Source organism: Aquarana catesbeiana, linkage group LG01 (genome assembly GCF_042186555.1).
Source record: "Aquarana catesbeiana isolate 2022-GZ linkage group LG01, ASM4218655v1, whole genome shotgun sequence".
Classification (NCBI taxonomy): domain Eukaryota; kingdom Metazoa; phylum Chordata; class Amphibia; order Anura; family Ranidae; genus Aquarana; species Aquarana catesbeiana.
In genome coordinates this window covers 566,111,098-566,117,460 of record NC_133324.1, presented here as the reverse complement: position 1 = coordinate 566,117,460, position 6,363 = coordinate 566,111,098, and positions in this window count along the sequence as shown.

Sequence of the window (6,363 nt, the reverse complement as noted above, 5' to 3'; positions counted from 1 at the left end):
ATAGTCAGTAGAAGAATAATTAAAACCCAAAAGAGTTCGGGCAGGAGGGAGTGTATCTAGTGTTCTTGCAAGGCCACGGCCATTGAATAACTATTGACAACATGCAAAGCATCAAATGAGAAAGGCATCTCAGGTCATCCAAGTTAAATCCTGCAAATAAACACAACAGAAAACCTAAGATTGACTGTTCTCTTGCTTTAATGGGTTGTGGGGTGTATCGCAGTAGGGTGATTGGCGGATTGCTATAACCAAATCAGCAGCCCTTACGGGGGTACTGCTACATATGCAAGGCAAGCTTGAGCAGAATTCCGTCTAAAAAACCATCCAAGTTTTTTCCGACGGAAAATCCGCTCGTGTGTACGGGGCATAAGGCTCTGTTCACACCTAAGCATTTTCGGGCGTTTTTCTGCTGTAAGCCTCAGCTCTAAAAACGCCCAACAAGACAAATCCCATTCATTTCAACAGCCCCTGTTTACATCTGAGCGTTTTGTCATCTGAAGCAAACCACCTGAAGTTCAAAAAAGTAAAGGAGCTTTTTTTTGGCAGATTACAGGCGTTTTCTGCTTTTTACATTGGTGACCTTTTGGCTTGTACAAAATCGCGGTAAAAATCATGCGACTTTCTGCCTTAAAACAAAATGCCTAGGTGTGAACAGAGCCTTAAGCTGGCCATATACCATACAATTTTCTTATTCAGATTTACCTTCAACTATGTAGTGCAAGGGCCTGCCTGATTGCATACAAATTGAAAGTGTTTAGGTTTGACCTCCTATTATATGGTTTGGTAAATCTAAAGGAAAGTTGTACAAGAAAATTGTATAATGTATGGCCGACCTTAGAGTCTCCTGCAGTGCTTGTAAGGGAAGCAGTCACACTTCAATGAACAGGGATCCGACTTTGATCCCCGACAATACCAGGCACTGTCTGGTATGAATCTTTAGGGGGAACTCCACGCACAATGTAAAAAAACACGGCGTGGGTTCCCCCTCCAAGAGCATACCATGCCCTTTGGTCTGGTATGGATTTTAAGGGGATCCCCCATGCCGAAATAGCTGAGTGGGGGTCCCCCCAAAATCCATACCAGACCCTTATCCGAGTACACAGCCCGGCAGGTCAGGAAATGGGGCGGGGACGAGCGAGCCCTTATCCTCGTCAACATGGGGACAAGGTGCTTTGGGGTGGGGAGCGCAAGGCCCTCCTGCCCCAAAACACACCCCCCATGTTGAGGGCATGCGGCCTGGTACGGTTCAGGAGGGTGGGCACTCGCTCGTCCCCACCCCTTTCCTGACCTGCTGGGCTGTGTGCTCGGATAAGGGTCTGGTATGGATTTTGGGGGGACCCCACGCAGTTTTTTCCCCCTAAAATCCATACCAGACCGAAGGGCCTGGTATGCTCTTGGAGGGGGAACCCATGCCGGGTTTTTTTACATTTTGCGTGGAGTTCCCCTTCAAGATCATCATCCCATCACAGGTCGCATGCCAAAGTCAGATCAGTTAGGACGGCGATCCGACTTCAATGATATTCAATGGGCTGAAGTAAGATCAAAGTCGGACCAAAGCAGTGCAAGGACTACTTTGAAGTCAGCACGACTTGAAGTCATGCTAATATGAATGGTAGTCATTGGAAATCATGGGGAACCACTTGTCATACGACTTTGCAGTCCCAAGTCTTAGGACAAGTCGTGCAATTGTGAAAGAGGCCTACATTTTCTGCGCAGTTAGCAATAGCAAGCATCGCTTGGCATTGTCACCTAGGGCTCCATTCATCATGCTGGGAGCCTGTAATGAAGGCATGCAAAGATGTGATACTGTTGTCCCTAGATACATGTAATTATTATTTATATACCTTCATGCACACAATACCAAATTATGTAATATAATATGCTATTGTGTTCTTTTACACATTTGTATTTGTTTGTGTTTTTGAGTGCTGCTACACACACACATATTCTAATGAGTTTACTTATTTACACCTAGCACAGTTTTAATTCGAGTTTAGTTTTTTCTATGTCATATACCCCCATGCAGAGGTATCTGCCACAAGGCAAACAAGGCATTTGCCTTGGCGGAATTTTTCAGGAGGATGGTGCCGCCCCCCAGGCGACCATGCTATAGCCAAATGATGGCTACAGCGCGATCGTCAAGTTCTGGGAGGGTGTCTATTGACGCCCTCCCAGACCCGTGCTTGCTGTGTCATGCACCCAGCACGATCTGTAATCAGCTGTGTCCTTAGGACTTAGGACACAGCTGATCACAGATCAGGGTAAAGAGCCAATCACAGCGCTCTTTACCATGTGGTGAGCTGTGTCCAATCACAGCTGATCACGAGCTAAACACACTTGCCAGTTATCAGCATTCTTTTCCTTATGCTGTCACAGCATGAAGAGAGGAGAGCCAGTAATTGAAAAGTATAAAAGGGAACATCTGCACTGATCATCAGGGCACTGATCATCAGTGCAGCCCCAACAGTGCCCATCAGTGCTGCCAATCGGTGTCCATCAGTGATGCCAATCAGTGTTGCCTATCAATGCCCATCAGTGCTGCCAATAAGTGCTGCCTATTAGTGTCCATCAGTGCTGTCTATCAGTGCCCTTCATTCCTGCCTATTAGTGCCCATCAGTGCCACCTATCAGTGCCGCCTATCAGTGCAGCTTCATTAGTGCCTCCTTATCAGTGCCCACCAGTCCCGCCTCATCCTCTGCCCTGCTGACCACATATGTGGCACTTGGATGAATCATGTCTCAGGGTCTGATGAGGAAGCCACAGCTGTTGCAGCTTCCTCATCAGACCCTGAGACAGAAACGGTATACCGCGGCTGGGGTGGGACAAAATTGGATGGGGGTGGCGCCCAATTTTAGTCTTGCCTAGGGTGGCACAAATCCAAAATACACCACTGCCCTCATGTACTGTATTATTAAAAGCTCGTACAGGAAGATCAGAAGGGCTATTTTCTGCTACAATATATGTTCTGCAACTTACAGGCTGTGAATCACTTCACCTTAAGTTATCTGATTTCACACTGTGAGCCCCAACTTAAATTTGTCTATTATTGTTACTGATATCTTACTATAAACTCAAAAGCCTAAACACAATCAACGCAACCAAACCATAATTTTGTAAATTTTGACCCCCCCAAATGTAAAATATAAATAATGCTGCTCAAACACTATCTAGGTGACTTCATTACACCCTCTATGATTCTAATATAACAAAAATGAGTGTAGCGCAAGCATGTTTGTGTATGTTTTCGCTACACTAATTTTTGTTACATTTGATATCTAACTTTATCACTCACAATTTCTCAAAATGTTGATTTTTATTAAAATGGCTCAATATCACTAGGCACAATGTGATGATTTGATGGGTCAATTTCAGAAGAAAAGTTGAAAACTTAAACAAGGAGGATTTGGAAATTAAAACTTTTTGCTATGAACTGAGAAAGCTGTTTGAACATAAATCTATAACCCTTTGGCATACCAAGGGTTTGGAAAAATATTTCAATGTGGGTGGCAATCTCTTTAGTATAAGGGTACAAATTATTTAGAACTTGAAAAACACCTCCACTGAATTCAAGACACAGTGGGAACTGGACCTCAACAGGTGCTCCCAGAATATGATGCAACTTTTGAGTAATGAGTATATGAAGATCTTGCAGGATATAGATGGACAGATTAAAAGGTTATATAGTCAGAATGTAGCTTTTATGGCACAGGGAAGCTCTATGATACAAATAGGGAATTGAAAGATCAGATTGAAAAATATAATAAAAATCCAATTACCAAAAAAGATAAAAAATTCTTCAGAGATAGGAATGCCTTTGCCATTGGCTGGGCTTACAAGTGGATGCCCCCATACAGAAACAATATGGTTAGGTCAACAGCTCTTAACATAATTTAGAGAGGATTGTAAAAGCTTTGACACTTCCTCTCATTCATCTGGTTTTTCTTTTTCCTTTTTACATAGAGAATATTGGCAAGGCCAAAGTCCAGCATGGCAAGGACACAAAAGATTAAAAAGTGACGAGTCTAATTTATTCGGTGCACCTAATAGGAGACGTACAGTCTCAAACAAGTCTCTTTTGACTTATATACCAGAGTTTAAAAAAAATCTCACCTGGTACATGTTGAGAGTCAGGCAAACACCCGGGGCTGGGGGTGGGTTCATCAGGCACACCAAATTTGAATTTAAATCACAGGGACACTGACCAGAATGGCATGACTATAACATACACTTTAGGGGCTATCCCTAACAGTGGCACACATTTTGTAGGCGTCACTCACATGGAGGTGGGAGCACCCAGGAAATGAGGGGGAATGAAACAATTTATGGCAAAACTAGTACAAGACAAATTGATGAATTGAATATTATTATTCTTTCTTCACATATTCTTTCACCAATGGTAAAAGAGGTGTTGCCCTTAGACCTAAATTTTTGTCCATATCAAAATTTTTAACAAGTTGATGTTATCAAGGATCTCAATTTGTTTGCTAGAAATTTGACACAGTGACACATTTGACAAACTCATATATGATCAGAATAAAAGTAGCAATTGGCCACAGCCATTGGCCACAGCCATTCTCTTAGAATAAATAAAGGCTTAGAATAAATGTCCCATATTGTGGCTATCTTATATCTTACTAGCAGGGCTTCTCTGGATGTGCAGGAGTCAGAGGTTCCAGGCTGACATGCTCTCCATGGCAGACCTCACAGACATGGTGGAGGCCCCTTTTATGACCGGATGGTTGTTGTTCTTACATCAGTGCTCAATAGAGGGGGAAATATAGTGGATCTCTTGTGCAGTTGATGTTGAAGCTCTGAAATGAGGGGAAGCTCTGCTGATTTTATTATCCAATCATGTGCAAGCTAAAATGCTGTTTTTTATTGTCCTTGCATGTCCCCTTCGGATCTACTTGCAGTGCACTTGTAGTGCAAAGTGGATTTGCCTTTCGTAAAAATAACCCCCTATGTGCCATCTTACATTCAAAATGAAATAAAAAGTACATAAAAAATAGTATACCTTACGGTTGTGTCACAACTGTTCAGATATGGCTGATTTCTAAAAGGAATGTAATTCATTGCCATAATGATTATTACAGAGGGGATATTCCCATAAGATTTTGAAAAAGGCTTACTACAGAGCAAAACTGAAATCAAGGGCGTATTAATTTTGGAAGTCCTAGGCTAAAAAAACAGGTACAGTGAACATGGTGCCCACTAAACAAAATAGGAATTTGCTGCAAGCTTTAGGTGAATTTTTGGATTTGTTGAAGGTGGCTGCTCATGAGAGGGAAACCCTAGAAATAGACATTCAGTGCTATATCAATTCGGGGACCTATGTAGGAAACGTGGTACTTTCAGTTGTCGTGTGATTAATCAATATAAATATTTTCACACAGATTGTTTTACCTAACATTTGTTAACCCCTTCCCGCCTGCCCTGGCATCCCTTTAAAAAGTTCTGAACACTTGGGGGGCAGGAAGGATCAGAGATCATATGACCATTGGCTATCACTGTGGTCACATGATTGGGAGCTGGTCCTGCTGCCTACTGATCATTAGTTTGGACCGATGCCTTTGACAGCTTGGTTTCTGTGCTGGGAGACATGAATTGGTACATCTTTAATATGACCGTGCATGTGTATTCTTTGTGGCACTTGATCGGGTTAATCAATACCCAAGGTATAGATGGTGATTTTAACAGAGCTTTATCATAACATGAGATTAGATCAGATAGATTTATAATTTAAAGTCAATGACACTCCCTGGCCTATATGTGGTGTTAAATGTAGCAACCTCTAGTGTAGGTAAATGTATGCTTATGACTCATGGTAAGCTATGTGAGTCAGAAATTGGGTCGGGTTACTGCAGGTCAGGTTAGATGCCTCTACAGAGGCAGGTCTCTGGTACCTCCCCCTGTATCTAGAAGCTGGTAGAAGCTTCTGGAAGTTAGTGAGTGGATGCCAGGAGGTCCTAGTTTGCATACTTAGGGGAGTCTGACCAATCCCCAGGCAAAATGTCCTGGCAGGGTGGATGGATCATCCCTTAAATATGACAGAGCCTGGCTGGCAAGGGAGGCGGGTGGAAGATGCAATGCTTTGGAGGCAGTTGGTGGTGTGGGAAAAAAACAAACAGATTTCCAAAGGACAGCGCTGTGGTTAAACCTTTCTATACCTTGCCCTGGGAGATCTTCGGAGCAGCCAGGTGTGTTGGTAGTTCCTGCAGTCAGTGGAGCTGGGAGCAGTTCTACAAAGGAAAGGAGATACTCCTCTATGCAGTTTACAACAGACTGTGCTACTTTTCTAAAGGGGGCTAAGGGCTCCTAGTCCTCAAGGGAATTTTTGCTGCTGATCCTGAAGGACTGAAGGT